This window comes from Mus caroli, chromosome 5, assembly GCF_900094665.2.
Source record: "Mus caroli chromosome 5, CAROLI_EIJ_v1.1, whole genome shotgun sequence".
NCBI classification, from domain to species: Eukaryota; Metazoa; Chordata; class Mammalia; order Rodentia; family Muridae; genus Mus; species Mus caroli.
The window spans coordinates 121,437,913-121,456,060 of NC_034574.1; positions in this window are offsets into that span (position 1 = coordinate 121,437,913).

Below are 18,148 nucleotides of genomic sequence, written 5' to 3' on the forward strand. Positions count from 1 at the left end.
TGAGACACAAAACGAGCCAGCACACACTGCATCTGGTAATATGAGCTGAGATGACCCCTTTCACCAACCTTTTCTGAGAGCACTTTATCACAGCAACAGAATCAGAACTTGAACAAATGTATCCTCCTATATGCAATAATTCTCACAGCTTTGGGATGCTGGACCAGCCTCTGCTGTCTTCTCTCCTGCTCACCCTTTCAACCCTAGTGTATGTGGAAGACATTCTAGACATTATTGTATCTCATTTGCAAGTAAGAAATAAAATTTTAGTGGCAGAAACATTAGCCACTTCTCCTCAGGGCAGTTCAACAGTGGCACGAGAAAAGCCACAAATCGTGCATGTTGACGTGCAAGTGCTACTAAGACACTTGTTATCCTGACTGCTGCTGAGGGGGGATCAAGACAAGAAGTACCAAGGAGATAGACATCAGCTTTCCAGAGCTATCTCGGTATTGGATAGAGGTTGCCTTCAAGAACAAGATCTCTAATAATAAGGTCCTCCTGGGCAGGCAGACACAAGCATTGCCTGCTGAGCTAGTGTGTGTGTGTGTGTGTGTGTGTGTGTGTGTGTGTGTTATTGGTTCCATTTCTTTGGAGACCCCTAACACAGATCCTTACCTATATGTTTTGAAAGAAGAAACCACATATATTTATATTTATATTTACTGCACATCTATCTTTCTCATGTGTGTCTCCATAGGCAAATGCTTGATACCCACCTGCCTTGTATTCGTGTATAGGCTTAAAATAGCTTTGCAGAATAGTAAATGAGGGAGCACCCAGTCGCCTCTGAGGTGGGGCTTATGGCTAGTGTTGGAGCTAGGGTAAGAAGAAAGAGACCCCTCTCCATATACATCCTTTGGTGGTCTTGCTTCAAGTGATCTGTTGCAGACTCTCGATACACCCCTCCCTCAGCAGCATGAGCCAGTGGAGCACTCAGATACCCACAGAAGCACATCTGCTCTGTTCCTAGTATACTCCATACCACAAATCCTGCCTGGTGCTTTGTGTTCCTATTCAGACTGGCCACTGTCTCCCGACTAAGTGGCAGAAGATCTTACAGGTAACTCTGCAGTATCTCTCTGACTCCCTGAGCATTACAAGAAAAGAATTGATGTTTGCATTTATGCACAAAAGATGCAAGTTTTGAACAAGGCGACTTCAACAAAAGTCTCCAATACAACAACTCTGTAGCCTAGTGTTATGCACCATAGTTGATATATAAAAGATGACTGGCTGGTAGGTGGTGGCACATGCCTCTCACCCCAGCACTCAAGAGGTAGAGGCAGGTGGATCTCTGTGAGTTCAAGGCCAGCCTGATCTACAGATTGAGTTCCAGCACAGCCAGGGCTACACAGAGAAACCCTGTCCAGGTTGAGGAGCAGGGTGGGTGATTGATTCCATTGGAAATGAGCTAACTATGGTGACAGACTGTTGAGGAATTTTTATCCAGCAACCTGGTTGCTCAGGCAAGGGATCACATAGACACCTTTAATCCCTCTGACAGGAATACAGACATGCCTTTAGTATACACCTTCAATCCCAAACAATGAAAGTAAAGTTAGTTTGTAGAAGGAAGAAGCCATTTTTGAAAGTGGTGTCTAATTGAGGGGCAGACAAAGCGATGAACCAAAGAAAGATTTGACAGAATGAGTCACGGATAGGATACTCACAACTCTCATGAGAACAGACAGGAAAGAGAGACTACATAAGAGCGGTGCAGAGTGAGTTAGGAGTAGAGAACAGTTCAGTGAGTGCCATTTAGTTGAGTTTAGGCAATGCCATGGAGTTCAGTTGAGTTCACTGCAGTTCAGTGGAATTCAGTTGAATACAGCTGAGTTCAGTTGAGTCTATACAGTCAGTGCAGTCAGTGCAGTGCAGTTCAGTTCACTGGGGAGTTCAGAGGCAGTTCTTCCAAGCAGAGCAATTCACTGAGAAGCAGAAAGAAGCCAGTTTGAGTCAGTCAACTTGGTGAAGACTTTTGAGCCAGAACAGCTGAGTTAAACCAGCCAGCCAGAGTTCAGAAAAAGCCAGAAAGTGTGTGTTTGAGCCTACTCAACAGTAAGCTTCTGAGACAACAATTATACCTGGTGAGTAAATTTTACTTTTACAATGGCTTGACAGAGCAAAGAAGAGGAGACACTCTGTGCATTCTGGATTTCATGCTAAGAAGTTCGCAGCTGTGACTCTGGCTCCTGGGAACACAACAGAGACAAGCTAGTACCTGTGCTGTGTCTCTCCTGAGACAATCATGCTGTGAAAGGCATAGGCCTGAGTAGAACCAAAGAGACCTTTGAACCACTCTGAACACTGAGCATCTACCCTGTTGCCACTTCCAGCTGTGAGGGAGCCATGGGCAGTGAGTCTTCTAGCTAGCCCTGCACAGAGCTAAGGAGCCAGCCCTGCCAAGTCCCAGGGATAGACAGGCATATCAACAAAGCATATGATGGTTGCTACTTTGTGCCACAAAGTTTTGGAGTTCTTAAATGACTGCAACCATCTCTGTCCAGGAATCAACTTCCCTGAGGTGTTCTACCAAGAACAGGAATCAAGAGTCTAGGGACAAGGAGATGTCTCTAGGTTTGAACATCTGCTGTAGTGCAGCCTCCCAGGCAGACGCTATCATCTAAACCCATGAGATGAGGAGGACAGAGAAGATAATTTCAGAGAGCCTCAGCAATAGGGACATCCATGCAGCCTCCTTCCCTGAAACATGCTCACAGGGTGGTATCAAGGGGCCACCAGGAGTAGTGTTGGGATATTGCGGGTGCCATCCAGGCAGCAGCTGACTGGTAAGTAGGCATCATCCCATTAAGACTCCTCCCTAGGAATGGAAACCTAAGAGGCTGTAGTTTCCATGTGCAAATAGCCACATGATCCACTCTATGTTTATGTGACTAGAAGAGGGATAAGGGCCAGGTCTGAGCAATGAGGATGGCAGCCATGGACATACAGCAGAGGGGCTCATAGGACCGGGCCTAGGTTGGCACAGTTCCATGGCCCAGTGCACCTTTCCTCCTGGGTCTGTATGTGAGTCTCTACTTGTACTGATATAAGCTGTGAATGGCTTCTTGGGGGTGAGGTGTTGGCGCCTGCATGTGTGTGTGTGTGTGTGTGTGTGTGTGTGTGTGTGTGTAGACAACCTTGGGTGTTATTTCCTAAGAGTCATCCATCCATCCTGTGTTTCTGTTTGTTGAAATATTTTATTTTATTCTACTTGTATGAGTGCTTTACCTCCATGGGTGTCTATGCACCTCACATGTGTAGCGCTGGAGAAGCTGAGGCAGGGGGATTGTGAGTTCAGGGACTGTGCCAGTGTCCTCAGCATGGGTAAGGTTTATGCAGGAGGATCATGAATTTGAATTCCACCCATGCTATACAAAGAAATCCCATCACAAAACAAGACAAACAAGAAACATTGCAAGCAACATCCCTGACAAGATGGCTGTCTCCATTCCATCTCTAAGTACTCACTATTAGCATCAGAAGCTGTTTACAGCCAGCCTCTGAATCCAGTGATGACATCATTTCTAGGTGACTAGGACGCTCCTGCATCTGTTGCCATGGCAACCGGCGCACACTCCCTGAGTCACCTGTGCATATCATCACCTGGGTTACTTACATCACACCATTGATGAAAGACAAAGACTCCGACCCATCTCTGTCTTTCTCTTCCTCACTTCTTCCCCCCTTTAAATAAAGGACCTCTCTCTCTCTCTCTTGGGAATTGTGCTGGCTCGGCATGATCTTTCCAGGAATACACTGCTTTTCAACTAACATCTATTCCATGTACACACAGTAAAACTATAGAAAACACCCTGGTTTTGACTTCTTACCAGTGGATGGCATTCAGGAGCAAATTTGATCTGTGAAAATTAACTTGTATTTCAGAAGCCTGCCATGTCCCGCACCAACCAACGATTCTAGTCCTTCTCCTATTGGTCTCCAAGAAGAGCCTTCATTAGTTCTCAGATTGTCAACAGCAAATGGATGCTGGGGGAAAAAATGCATAATGGTCCTGTCCTTTCTCTGGGTTTCATCTGGTGTCTGCATCTCACACGCTATTGTCTCGCCAGCAAGAACACACGCATGAGAAACCAGATCCTTCTGCAGCAACTTTATTACACCAGTTTCAACATGAAGAGGAAGACCCCAAGCACCAAAAAGGCGCTGCTTATATACACCTTAGTGTGGTGTGTCCACACCTGATTGGCTGCTCTCCCAGAGCCTCATCACCACGCCCCAGGATGGGCCGTGACTTGGCACGAAAACACTCTTACACATGCGCACATTGCTTGTTTACCAATTAGGCCACGCAGGCACAGCGGAAACTGCTTCCCACATCTGCAGAGGATTGATTGTGTGTAGCTCTCTCTGCTTCAGGCTCAGCAACTATCTATGTATGTACATAAGTATATATGTATATATGTATGTATGTATGTATGTATGTATCTATCTATCATTATCTATCTTCCTTCCTTCCTTTCTTTCTTTCTTCCTTCCTTTTTTCTTTTTTCTCTTTCTTCCATTCTCTTTCTCTTCCTTCCTTTCTTTCTTCCTTTCTCTGTCTCTTCCTTCCTTCCTTTCTTTCTTCCTTTCTCTGTCTCTTCCTTCCTTCCTTCCTTCCTTCCTTTCTTTCTTTCTTTCTTTCTTTCTTTCTTTCTTTCTTTCTTTCTTCCTTCCTTCCTTTCTTCCTTTCCCTCCTGGCACCTGTAATTTCCAGGGAACCGACACAGCAATAGGTCCCATGTCTAGAAAGACTGGAGAGAGAAAGAGATGAACCACAGTTCTAAAGGCTCAAGCTCAAGCCCAGACTCGGTGCCAATGACCTTTCCCCACACTTTGGATACTCAGTCCTTACCCCAGCTCTTTTAGGCAGATGAGGAACAGCTTCCCCTCCATGTTGTAAGGCTGGCCAAGCACTGTGAACACCACCCAGAGCGGCTGGGCTTCCTCAGTGTCCACAGGCTCTAGGCTGAGCTTTCATAAGCAATGAATCCTGTCAATAGGCTTTGGAAGGAAACAAGTCACACAGCTGCCATCCTGTGACATCCAAGGTACAAAACAATACACTGAGGGGATCTTGTCTCCATAGACTATGGCATCCAGGGCAGGGGCTGTGGTTTTCTTCATTCACAACTGAAGAAAGTGTCAGGGAAGAGACCAGACGACCGCTAGATATTTCTAGAAAGGGACTTTCTCTGCTTCTTGCATGTCCAGCAGCTCCAGTTTCTCAGTGTAGAGAGGCAAGAAGCTGGCCTGTTGGCCCATTCAGTCAGTGCCCACTTCTCTGTGTGCCTGTGCACTTGGTCATATGTGAGCACCTGTGTCTCCATGCAGTTGAAGGCCAGAGGCCAACCTCTGTAGTGTTACTCCTCAGGACTCTGTCCACATTTTTTTTTTTTTGAGACAAGTTTCTGGATTTGACTGGGTGTGTTTGTATATGCTCAGCCCAAGGAGTGGCACTATTAGAAGGCGTGACTTTGTTGCAGTAGGTGTATCACTGTGGGTGTGGCCTATAAGATCCTCACCCTAGCTGCCAGGAAGTCAGTCTTCCACCAGCAGCCTTCAGATGAAGATGTAGAACTCTCAGCTCCTCCTGCACCATGCCGGCCTAGACACTGCCCTGCTCCCACCTTGATGATGATAATGGACTGAACCACTGAACCTGTAAGCCAACCCCAATTAAATGTTGTCCTTTATAAGACTTGCCTTGGTCATGGTGTCTGGTGTCTGTTCATAGCAGTAAAACCCTAACTAAGACACTGGATGAGTGGAATGGGCCGGGGTGGGGGTTGGGGAGGGGAGTAACAATCAGCAATGAAAATGGACGAACTAGTGGTTTCTACTACATCTCCCTAGTAAAGAAAGTGAGGCGTTAAAGTCTCGTACATATAAAGAGGCCAGAGCTGACAGGTCCACAGAGAGGAAATGCACATTTGTAGTTTCTAGGGGTCGTGCGGGAAATGTTGGGAAGTGGCTGCTAATAGCCAGGGCATGCATGTCTTCTTGGGGGGATGGAAATGTTTTAGTGTTGGAAAATGATGGTGATTGCCTGACCCAGAGGTTCACTAAAACCAGATGATTTCACATAGGAAAGCAGTGAACTGTGGTAGAGGGTGATGGGTAGACAGACAGACAGATGATACGTAGATGGGAGAAAGATGATTGGTAGATAGTTCGCAGAAAGATAATAGACAGATGATAGATAGACAAAAGATAGACAGATAGAGACAGACAGACAGACAGACAGATGATACATAGATGGTAGAAAGATGATTTATAGTTTGCAGATAGATGATAGACAGATGATAGACAAAAGACAGAAAGATAGATAGATGGTAGACAGATACTAGATAGAGATAGATAGATAGATAGATAGATAGATAGATAGATAGATAGATGATAGATGGTAGACAGATAATTGATAATATACAGATAAATAATAGATAGATGATAAACAAAAGACAGACAGACAGGCAGACAGATATATGGTGGAAAGAGGATTGATAGTATGCAGATAGATAATAGATGATAGATAGACAAAAGACAGACAGACAGATATATGACAGACAAATAGATGGTAGGTAATCTCAAATTTTTCATTGTCTCCACACAGGACTCTCTGACTTCTGGCATGAAAGCAGCATGCCCTCAGTTGAAGTCAGAATGTTAATTTTTGGAATGGTTCCTTCCTAGGACTATCAGCCTTTCAATAGATACAAGGCTCTGTTGGCTTGGGTTGGGCTGAGTTGGCTTGGGTTGGGTTGGGTTGGGCAGTGGCAGCAGCTGCAGGTTCCTTGACAGGGACCCTCAAGGCCCTGATGTTGAGACCTGGATGGGGTTGATCTGGGAAAGGAAAAGGAGGAGAAGAGAGATGGGGGTGATGGAGTGAGAAGGTTGAGAGGGAGGGGAGGAGAGGGAAGGGGGTGGGGGAAGGGGAAGGAATGGGTTGGGAAGGGGAGGAGAAGGCAAAGAGGGAGGCTCAGTAGGTTTTGGCATTCAGTGAATTTTGTATTTTGTAGTAATTTCTGAGGAGAATCTTAACATGATGCTCAGGAGGGGTTGGACTCTTGCCTCTCATCATGAGTGTCTTCACCTCTCTGGGTCAGTGTCTGAGGCAGTTGGCAACCTAAGAGCAGTCCCTGCTGGCTATCATTCAGCACCTCCCCAGCCTTCACATTCAGATTCACCTGTCACCTCTGTGTCCCCAGGAAGCCACATGCTGTCTGCAGGAGAGGCCAACCTCTAGCTCAGCTAGAATGCTCTCAAAACCAGTCCTTCCTTGGTGATTTCAGAGACGCAGAGGACGCTTTCCATTTTCTAGTAGATTCTATGACCTTCAGGAATCTAGCCGTTCCCAGTATCAGCTCTCCCCACATCTTAGACAGTGTATTGGGTGCTGATTGGAGGATTATAGAGTGTTCTGCAGATGGGCTAGAGATATGGCTAAGTGATACAGTGTTTTGCCAGGCGTTGCAGCCCTGAATTCAATCCACAGCACTGAGGAACAAGAACTGCGCAGGTCTAGCTAGAGACTGAGTCAGGAGGTGTGTGTGTGGGGGGGAGTGGGGGTGTTGGATCTATGCTCTGTAGCCTGAGCCAGGCCTGGCCCCACCCAAGGAGAGGGTAAGGAATGAACATCTGTACCAGCAAGACTCCAATCCAAGATTCCTGAGGATGATCAAGATTGATGGGGAGACGGCAGTGCTTCTGGAGGTTCAACACAGTCTTTATGGCCATGGGCACAGCTCTCATGGGCTGTGATTCCAGAGGACACACACACACACACACACACACAAGAGAGAGCATGCGCGCTGAGAACCTGAAGCAGCTGACTGACATCAGAGCCTGAGTTTCACACACACACACACACACCCTGCATTGGGTGAGCCTGGCAGATACCTGCTGGCCAACCATTTCTAAGAGGCTCCAGCACCTTCTGCCATCCTGGCCAGGGGGGCAGTGCCTTGGGCCAGTGGCCTTGCTGCAAACAGCAGCTGAGCTGAGCTAGCTGTGGCCAAGCTCCATTCCCATCATCCAGGCTGGGCCCTTGCTGACCCTGCCCATCCTTTCTCAGTAGCAGCAGGGGTGAGGCAGGGGGGGGGGGATGACAAGCCACAGCTTCAAAGAACAACAGCAGGGTTGTCTGTTCTCAGTCTCTCTGCAACTCCCCCAGAGAGGCAGGGAGAGTGTCAGCTTGCCTGCTGCTCTATGGGCTACAGGGCCGACTTCCAGCTCCTGGAGGCAGCTGACCCCGAGGCGGAGGCCCCAGGAGGCCTCACCCGGAGGTCCTTGGGCCATTGTGCTTTTTCTGTTTGGGGCTTCTTGGAAGTCACAGAAGCCAGAGCCCTTCATGCTCTCAAGTGTCACAAAGATTTTAAAAGACGACAAGTGACCCGGAATGAAATGGTGACATTTTATTTCTCACAACTCTTACTGAGGGGAGCGAAGGGAGGAAAGCAGGTTGGTATGTTGGGAACTTGAGAACTTCCTTGGGAAAAGTGTGTCGGGGATGACAGCTACTGGCTGCTGGGAATTTAGCTTCTGTTGCTTTTAATCCCACCACCAGGCCCACCCCAGGTGACTGCAGTGGTGTTAAGACAGAGGGAGATTTATTTTAAGAATCAAAGGGCTGGAGAGATGGTTCAGTGGTTAAGCACAGGTTCAGTGGTTGAGCGCTCAATGAATGCTTTTGCAGAGGACGGGGAGTTCAAGTCCCAGCAACCACATGGTATCCAAAAAACCTCCTGTAACTCCAGCTCCTGGGGATCCAGCGCCCTCTTCTGGGCTTTCTGGGAACTTGTACTCACATGAATATACCCACCCAGAGAATCACATGCCTACCCATAACTGAAAATAAATTGGGAGGCGAGAGGCTGAAGCCGGGCGTGGTGGCACACGCCTTTAATCCCAGCACTCGGGAGGCAGAGGCAGGCGGATTTCTGAGGTCGAGGCCAGCCTGGTCTACAAAGTGAGTTCCAGGACAGCCAGGGCTACACAGAGAAACCCTGTCTCGAAAAACCAAAAACAAAACAAAACAAAACAAAAAAAAACAAAAACAAAAACAAAAATTGAGAGGCTGGAGCTGTTAAGAGCATTGGTTGCTCTCAAAGAGGACTTGGGTTCGGTCCCCAGCACCCACATGGCAACTCACGGTCATCTGAAACTCCAGATCCAGGGGATCTGATGCCCTTTTCTGACCTACCAGGCATGCATGTGGTATAAATATATACATGCAAGTAAAACATTCATACATATAAAATACATATAAAAGAAAGAAAGAAAGAAAGAAAGAAAGAAAGAGAGAGAAAAAGAAAGAAAGAAAGAAAGAAAGAAAGAAAGAAAGAAAGAAAGAAAGAAAGAAAGAAAGATCAATTTGAGGCTAGAGGCTTCACGGACTGGTCCTTTGGGACCAATGGTGGTATCGTGGGAGGGTAGAGAGTAGGGAAGACAAAAGACAGGAAAGAGAGGATTCAAAACCCACCAAGCCAAGGAGCCAGAGTATCCACCATAGGAGAATATTTCAGAGGTCTGAGGTAACACTTGACCTAGACAGAGCTGGGTGGGATCGGCTGCTGGGAGGTCTCTTGGGATTGGCTAAACACCACAAGGGAGGAGGAATCTGAAGAAACGTCTTCGATAGGAGGGAACTAGGCTGCAGAGTTAGGGCTGGGGTTGGGGGCTCTGAGGGAACCGGGGAGGATACTTTTATTCTCTGTCAGCTTCCTGTGGTGGTATTGTAGGTGGATGTGTTTCCTTTGTTTCTTTCTCCTGCAGATAACTTCAGATAATTTTGCGGGCTGCTCCAGTAAGGCTGAGCCTCTCACCACTGCCATCGGGAAACCCCCTGGGGCTACATTAAGCAGCAATCGGCTCATTTCATTGCCCTCGGTCTGGGACCAACAACGTATGGGTAGGAGAGTGCAGAAAGGACCCACTGCTCTCATCTGCAGAAGGTCCGAAGGTGTCCACATCCCGGTCCTGGGAACCATGAACGTGTGGCCTTATGTTACAGGAGGAGCTCGACTGACTGAGTAGTCGAGAAGGGAGTAGGTTGAGAAGGGAGATATCCCAGAAAAATGTCAAGATCCTGGTGAGATTCCAAGAACAGGAAGCAGGAGGTCGGTGGGATGGGGGAGGAGCCTAAAGATTACCCCAGCCAATAGGAAGAGGATGAAAGTTGTTACTCCTCTCTTGCCCCTGATGGCTGAGCTGGTCAGGGCTAGGCATGGGGGTAGATTAAACAGTTGATACAGTATCTGGACCACATACGCAACCATGCTCCAGTCCCAGGCTACCTCAGACATTCTCCCCTCAACATGCTGGCAGCCAACAGAGCTGCCTCTGCTTGCCTCTCACCTGACCGATGGGTACAGAATTCATTCTCTCAGCCCCGCAGCTCCATCTCCCAACCCCCAGCAGAACAATCTAGAAGATGACAGAGATGTCTGTAGCTCAGAGGGAGAAACCACAGGAAAGTCCCCTAGTCCTATCTCCGTAAACTTTCCTTTGATTGCCTCCCCCCCCCCCAAAAAAAAAGTTCTTCAGAACAGGTTTCTCAACAGCTCGCACAAGTTTTGGCAAAAAGCTTGCATCCCCTTCCTGAGCTGGATGGAAGCAACTAGAGAATCGTCTCCTTCAAGATTCTCAAAGGAGTAATAAAACTCCCCCCTCCCCCGCACAATTAAGAAGGAGGCAAAGGGATGAAACACATTCCAGGCCACTGGGAAGTTCTGAGTCTCAGGTTCAGATAGAAACACAAGACAGGACTTGTGGCCCTAGTGACTGGGGGGATCCTGAGCTGGGTCAGTGCCCAGAGTCTTTCCCTCACCGGAGAAGCTCAGGGTCGCACCCTTGGGAGGCTCTCCCAGGCCTGGGGTCAGCTCTGCTCTCAGGCCTTCTAAGCTTAATCTTTTGAGAAACTGATCACCTTCCTCTGATCGCTGCCCCCCAGGAGCCCCGCCCAGCAGTATCCATGTGGTTGGTCAGGCAAGGTCCCAGCTCCCTCTGCTGCAGATGTGGGCGGGGCAGAAACACAGTGGCTACCTTGCAAGTCAGAGGAGGGAGTGAGGTGCTGGCCCATGGTGGTCACTATGTGTCACAATCGTGTTCCCTCCCCTTGAATCATCCCCATGCAGGTCCCCAGCAGTGGAGACAGCCTCCTTCTTCCTCGTAGGGACAGCTGGCCACACAGCAGTATATATACAGTGATGCGCTGCTATGTGGTCACATCTGTCTGCCAGGAGATACTGCTGTCTATCTAGGTATGGAGGTCAAATGACAGCTGTGGCTTAGGGCCTCCTCTGCCCTGAGAGCCTAATGGGGCAAGGGTGGGGAAGACATAGTTTAGCTGAGTTTGAGTGCTTCAGGGACACCGAATCCTCCCCAACCCCACTCTCTTCCTTTCTCTCTCTTCCTCTTTCCCTTCCCTTCCAAGGCAGAGATGATGTGATGGTTACTATTGACAGCAACTTGGCAAGATGCCAAATCACCTAGACGACATAGCGCTGGGTAAGTCTAGGAGGAAGTTTATGGAGAAGTCAAACTGAAGAGGAAGGACAGACCCTAACTAAGGTCCCAGGGTAAATTAAAAAGAGAGCGGAGTACTAGGGTCCACGTCCCTCTGCTTCCTGCCTGCGGAGGTGATGTGACAGCCACCTCATGCTCCTGTGACTAGATCCACTCAAGCTGTAAGGCAGAATAAATGCTTATATTGTTTTGTCACAGCATGGGACAAGCCAACATAAGAGAGCCCCACATCCCTCCTAGCAATAAGGACACAGAGAAGATGCCATGTCTGAAACTGGGAGACATAGAGCTGCCTCTGGAGCTGCAAGTGACCGTCTACTGACTGCAAGTTGCCCAGTCTGGGTTTGATGCAGTGGCCATCACAGACACAGACAGCGTTAATGGGTGGATCCTTCTTTGCTCCATCTCCTCCACCTCCCCTCCTCTCTGCATCTGCAAAAAATGAGGGTTGATGTTTTTATTCATGTTATAGAAAAATATCAGCATATGTTTATTGTACACAATGATGAATTTAATCGCTGTGACTTTTTATTCAAGTGTATCTTATACTTGAAGCACACCACTCTCTTCATGCCATATATATAATATAATATAATATAATATAATATAATATAATATAATATATCATCTACGTTCCTCATATGAGGAGGATCTGTGCCTTCTTGAGCCTTGATTTTGCTTGACTCAGTGGTCTCCAGCTCCATTCATTTCCTTGCGATGATGTAATTTCTTCATGACTAATACCCTACTGTGTGTGCATACTACATTCCTTTATTCCTTCATCTGCTGGAGGGCGTCCAGCTGAGTCTCGTGAACACTGTCAATACTGCTGCAGTTAGCATGAACGAGGGAACATCTCTGCAGACAGTCTGCCTCAGGCTGGAAGAACAACCTGGAAATGGCCTTCTAGGGACCCAAGTTCAATTAACAAAAGGAGCTTTTCAATTCTAGGGGCGCTTCGGTGGGTCTCTTAGTTACTTCCGCGTTGCTGTGACAAAATAACCCATCAAAGCAACTTAAGGATGGACAGGTTTGTTGTGGCTTGGTTTAGGGATACAAGAGGGGGAAGACATGGCGGCAGGGAGCCTGAGGCAGCTGGTTACATTGTATCCACAGTCAGGAAGGAGGGATGATATTCAGATCACTGTCTCCAGACCACGGAATAATAGTGCTGCCAATATCCAGAGTGAGTTTTCCTAGATCGATGGAACCAATCTAGAAACGCACTCATGGCCATGGCCAGAGGAAACTAAGGCTCACAGAGGTAAGTAGGTAGCTGTGGGGCTGGGTGCAGAAAAGTGCTTTCTGCTCCTCACAGCAGGAATTGCTGAACTTGTCTATGCACGCACGTCCTTCTAAGCTCCTCCCCAGACCCACAGTTTCTTCTTGGGCTTGTCTGCCCTGGTCACACACCCACAGAGGACCCGTGCTTCCCAAGAGAAGGAAACTGAGTGTAGTGAAGACAGGTATGGTACCCAGTCTCAGTCTGCATCCAGGACAACCCCACCGACCCCCATACATACTCTCTCAACTGGCAAGGATTTCTTTGTCTCTTTGTTTCTTTGAGACATTGTGTGCTGGTCTTTTGTATAAATCAAAGACGAGGAAGACTGACTCTGGCTTGCTTAGGCTGTTAACAAGAGCCCAGAGGAGCTATTCTGTCACCCCCCAGGAATTTGAAACCACTGAACTTTCAGTTACATGGTGTGTGTGTCTGTGTGTGTGTGTGTGTGTGTATGTGTCTCTGTGTGTGTATGTGTGTGTGTATCTGTGTGTGTGTGTGTGTCTGACAGAGAGAGAGACTTGCACCAGAAGGCAGTCTCCCTTGTCCTCCCTAAGGTACCATGCTGATAGGCTTTATGCCAATGTAGCACAAACCAGAGTCAACTGAGAGGAGAGAACCTCCGTTGAGAAAATTCCCCCACCAGACCAGCCCGTGCGCAAGCCTGTGGCACATTTTCTTGATAGAAGACTGAGCTCACTGTGGGCGGTGTCATTCCTAGGCACCTTAAGAAATCAGGTATGGGGGGCTGGTGAGATGGCTCACTGGGTAAGAGCACCCGACTGCTCTTCCAAAGGTCCGAAGTTCAAATCCCAGCAACCACATGGTGGCTCACAACCACCCGTAATGAGATCTGATGCCCTCTTCTGGTGCTGTCTGAAGACAGCTACAGTGTACTTACATATAATAAATAAATAAATCTTTAAAAAAAAAAAAAAGAAATCAGGTATGGCTGAGCAAGCCATAGGGAGCAACCAATAAGCTGCATTCCTCTAGGCCCCCGGGTTTAGTTCCTGCTTCCAGGTTTCTGCCTGTAGTGCTGGACTTTTCTTCATGATACACCGTCAGCTGTAAGACGAAATAAATCCTTTCCTTCCCAAGATGATGTCATGGTGGTGTTTACCACAATAAAGCTGTTTAGCTTGTGCAGAGAGGTAGAGACTCTCACTGGCCTGGAGCATACCAACTAGGCAGGCCGGCTGGCCAGTGAGTCCCAGGAATCCTCCTGTCTCTACCTCCCTAGTACTGGAATTATAAGTGTGAACCACCACCCTGTTTTGTTTTTTGTTTTGTTTTGTTTTGCTTTTTAATAACACGGGCATTAGGGACTGGATTCACATACCTGTGGTTGCAAGGCAATACTTTACCTACTGAGCCATTTCCTGGCCCTTGAGGTTTGTGACATTTTGCAAACACTTTGAACAGTCTTTGGTGTATGTTTTTAAATTAAAAAAAAAAGCTTCCTTAATCCCTAAACAACTCTTATGGTATACCATAGGTGCATAATGAGTGCTTGCTAATTGTGTGACTGTCAGGCAGAGCATTGCCATCCTCATCAGTGCCTTCAGCCCTTATGACTGTGTCTATGTCCCCTCCCTTGGCATTTTGCTGAGAAAAATTGAGAACCCTATAGGGAAAAGAGCCATGGGAGACCAAAGGACCCAAGGGATTCTGGCCTGACCACTTACATCTGTATTTAAACTTGGCAAACCCCTCCCAGCTGTGTCCACATGGAGCTGGGGATAGAGATATGACATGCTGGTAATTCTGAAGACAAGGGAAAGGGATTAAGGACTGGTTGCTACTGGAGCCTGAAAGCGGGAGCCTCTTGCACCTCTGCAAAGCCGACTCATGCACACGGGACTCTAGACCTCCAGACCCATCAGAGAGCAGCCATAAGCCTGCTGGGATTTGTTACGGTGGCCAACAAGCCCTGTCCTGTGACCCAGTCTTTGCACTACTGGAGGGCACAGGGTTTGTACCTCATAAGATAGGATCATTCCAGCTGGGGCTTGTCAGCCACCAGTCCCTAGGATCCAACTCAGAGGTCCAAAGACTAGAAGAGGAACAGAGGGTCAATTAGATGGCTTATGGATAAGGCTGCTTGCCACCAAGCCTGGTGAGCTGAGTTCCCTCCCCAGGACCAACACAGTGGAAGGAGAGAAACAACTCCTGCAGGTTATCCTTTCATCTCCACATGCCCCTCCATGCTGCATGCAAACACAGACACACAGACACACACGCACGCATGCGCACGCACACACATGAAAGAAAATAAAGAAAAGAGAAGGAAGCTGGAGAGGTAGCTCAGTAGTTAAGAGCTCTTTCTATTCTTGTAGAGGATCTGAGGGGTTTTTTGGCCCTAATATCTATATTGGGAGTCTTACACACAAGCACATATCATTCCAGCTCTAGGAGGATCTACTGCCCCCTTCTGGCTACCATCAGCACCTGCACTCACATCTCACACACACACATACACACACACATACCACAAATAAAAAAATAAATCATAATAAAATAAACATGCAAAGGTTGTCTTGCTGTATTGTGGTTGGGATGGGGCATGTTCCCCTCTGATCAGGGGTTTGAACACTTGGTATCAGCTGGTAGTGCTGTTTTGGTAGTTTGTGGGAACTTTGAGTCAGCAGAAACAGATGATAGAGATGGGTCACTGAGTGTGGGGTCTTGGAGAACAATGGCCTGGCTCTAACTTGGGGCTTTTTACCTGGCTTTCTGTTTCCTGATCTGCCGAGGTATGAGAGACATCATACTCTACTACTATGAAGTCCACCCTCCCTTCCTCACCATGACTTTCTGGAACTGTAGACCCAAATGAAAGCTCTTTCCTTAAGTTGCTCCTTAAGGCATTTTGTTATAGTAATAAGAAAAGTAATTAAGACACTTCCCTAAATGGAGGGTGAAGCGCTGGGTGGGGCTGGGTGCAAATGTTATCATCTCTCCTCAGTGGACCCCACTTTCTCCAGTGTGTGCCATCCCCATGATGTCCCCCCAGGTAAGGGTCTCAGCTCTGCATCTCTGCTGGATGCTCCATAGAAAGTGACCTTCCTTCTCCTCATAGGTATGAACCAAGTTCATGGCTATTATTGGCCAGAATCTGGTCGGGTACCTGCCTGTGAACCAATCAGCAATGGCCAAGAGATACGGTGGTGTGGTCGGCCACCCTTGCAGGCAGTAAGAGAGTATGAGAAGAATGTGATGTAAGTGTTCTCAAGAAAGCATAGGCTCCTGTGATATAAGATGAGGGGACAGAGGCTGGGGGTTTCAAGTCCACTGTGGGATCCTGGGGCCTGGGCTGAAAGCCACCTACTCTGGTGCCATCAACGGTGAGGGACCAGGGCCTGTGACACACGCTAGGACACCTTTTGCTAAAAAGATGCTCTGAAGGCATGTTCCAGTCACTGTGCCAGTGTGAGCCACAGCCCTCTGTAACAGTCCCTAGTTCCCACGGGAAAGTCAACCAAGGGTCTGGGCCACAGCACCCAACCCCAGGTCACACTCTTGTCCCCTGGCTTCTCCATGAGCAGTTTCCACCCTGCAGCTGTCCTTTGGAATTCCTCCTGCCCACCCTCCCCGATGAACTGGAAACACTTGCTCTAAGGACTTGTTTTTGTAGACTCTGCAAACTTGAGCCGTGGCCTTACCCATGGGAAATAACTGGCTTTTTCCATCTCTCCCGACCCCTGCTTCTTCCTTAGAAGACTGTGAGGAGGAACCTCCAAGAAGCCCAAGATGGACCTCTCTAAGCAGCTTCAAAAGTGGTCACCTTAAGGGATGCAGAGCCGGGGCCCAAGCGCTCCACTTCCTCACATGCCTCTGAACCCCCACCCCACCCCAAGTTAGAAGCTGAAGGTCGAACAAAGACCTCCGCAAGGCCACAGAAAGTGGCTCATAGCTAATTCTGCTCAGGCTGGCTGAAGTGGCACCGCCAGACCCAAGAGCTCCTGGCTGAGTCGTCTGGCAGGAGCTTCAAAGCCCTTTGAGGATCCAGGCCAAGTTTCCTTCTCATTTAAAAACAGAATAAAACAGCAACATAAACAACCCCTGGCAGAGGAGAAAGCTACAGGCCACTTTCACCTTCTGGGCTTGCTGGGATGGAGGTACCCAAGGCCACCGTGACCCAGCCTGGGTCTTCCATGGCATCCTCCATACTGAGCACACTGCAAGGTGAAAATGTGCATAGTGGTTACCCAGGAAACAATTGCAGGACCGGGTCATAGTTCCCAGAACTACATAAACAGCCTAAGGATATAAACACCACACCATCACTTCCTTGGCTTTCCTGTGGGGTGAGGATCCAACAGAATGGGTCATTGTCCTTGTCTCTCTTGTCACAGCTGGAAGTTGGCATGTCCCCATCACTAGTGGCTTTCTACAGATTGGGGTCATAGCAACCTCTTGTGGTCCCTCCATGGAGTGTCTCCACAGAGTGAGCAAGGGTTTCCTCACAGCATGGCAGCTCCCTCAGAAGAAGCCTGAGAATGCTTGCGTTCTTGACTTATTCTCGTGTTCATTAGGACCCTTCATCTGTTATCACAAGCCCACAAGAATCCCATTACACAATTCTCTTCTTGATCGGGAGAGGGGTTGCAGCCTTGCTCACAATGATGGAGGGTGCCATTCTAGCTACTATGTGATGGAGCCCAGGTAGGATATTAGACCCCCTAAGCATCTCTGAGGACACCATGCCCATTTCTTTGGAGGTTTTCTTGGGTAACCTTGTACACAATAGACATCATTATAACTAGAAACACTGACACCAGATTCAAGTTAAAACAGTGTGTATCAGCTTGTGTGTATTTGGGTAAGAATTCAGATCTGTCCAATATCTGGTCACAATGCTGTGAAACTGCTTCCCCAAGGATATCACGAAGGACAGTAGTTAACAGTATGTGGGATTGCTGTGTTATTTCATTTAATCTCCAAGAGTGAGTTCAGTGGGAGCAAGCTCTCCTCACGAGCACAAGGCCCCAGATTCTATCCCAAGTATTGTCAAAAGTATTGTTAAACCATGTGAAGCTGTGATTCTCATCTATTCTGCCACAGACAGCTGGCCACCGCTGTGCCTCCATTTCCCCATCTGTAAAATGGACCTAATAAATGACATCATAAAACCTTAAGAGGAGTCACATGGCTAATACATGGAAAACTTTAGCAAGAGTGACTGGGACTGAACTCAGAGATTTCACTGAGGACTATGCCCACCAGGACAGGTGACATAAGCTCCCAAGTCCCCAAGATGCCCATTGTTAATAAGTCTCATGTTGTCATCCAAACATACAAGCTGAGTTGGTTCCATCCCAGCCTGGCCTT